Source organism: Triticum dicoccoides, chromosome 6B (genome assembly GCF_002162155.2).
Source record: "Triticum dicoccoides isolate Atlit2015 ecotype Zavitan chromosome 6B, WEW_v2.0, whole genome shotgun sequence".
In the NCBI taxonomy this organism is placed as follows: Eukaryota; Viridiplantae; Streptophyta; class Magnoliopsida; order Poales; family Poaceae; genus Triticum; species Triticum dicoccoides.
The window spans coordinates 80,588,754-80,589,655 of NC_041391.1; positions in this window are offsets into that span (position 1 = coordinate 80,588,754).

Genomic DNA, 902 nt, shown 5'->3' on the forward strand with positions numbered 1-902 from the left:
CAACCATGTTGGGGTTTATTCACATCAATTTTTATAATTTAAGGTTTGAATGTTTCTTTTTGTTTTGTTCCTATTAAGCCATCTCAAATGGTAATTTACATGAGTCTATTTGAAATTAAACAGACAATAAAAAAATCAGGATGTAAATACAAATTGAGTAGGTGTGTAGTGTTATTTTCAAATTAGTTATCACATATTTGTATTGACATTTTCCTATTTGTTAGCTATATCCAAATGGTTGACAGATTGAGCACATGAATGCCTCGGCCTTTTTTTAATTGAAACTTCTTCAAGATATTGAAATGCCATAGCACACAAGATAGCTTTGTATGCGCAATATCAAAGGCCAAAACTGGCGAACGTGCCTACAAAATCATTGTGGTTTTATTCATACCCATTTCACCCAACGTTGGGATGACTCTTTTTTATGTTCTACATTTTGAATGAGAAAATACATATACCATATTTAGTGTTCGGTTACCAATCAAAGCATTTAGTTGGATTAGCGCAACTCCAACGTGCCGGCACATTTTGTCCGCACGCGTTCTTTAGGTTAAAACAGACAAAAATTGCGGCCCAAGGTGCCCACGCAAAATGAAAGGTCGTCCATTTTTCATCCGCATGCGACGCATTTTTGGCGCAAACCTGGGTCGTGTTTGCGTCGGTGCAGACACTGCACGGACGCACGCAACGCCCGCCTTGTCCTCCCCCTGGCCCACCCATCGATGGCATAACACCCATTATCCCCTCCCTTCCACACCCAACACCTCCGGCCACGCCGCAATCGCTGTCGCCGCCCACTTTCGGTCGCCGCCCTGCATCCACACACTTGCACCACCTCCACGCCACATCGGATGCCCTCTCTTGCCGGCGTTGGTGGCCTATTTTTGACGTTGTTGTAG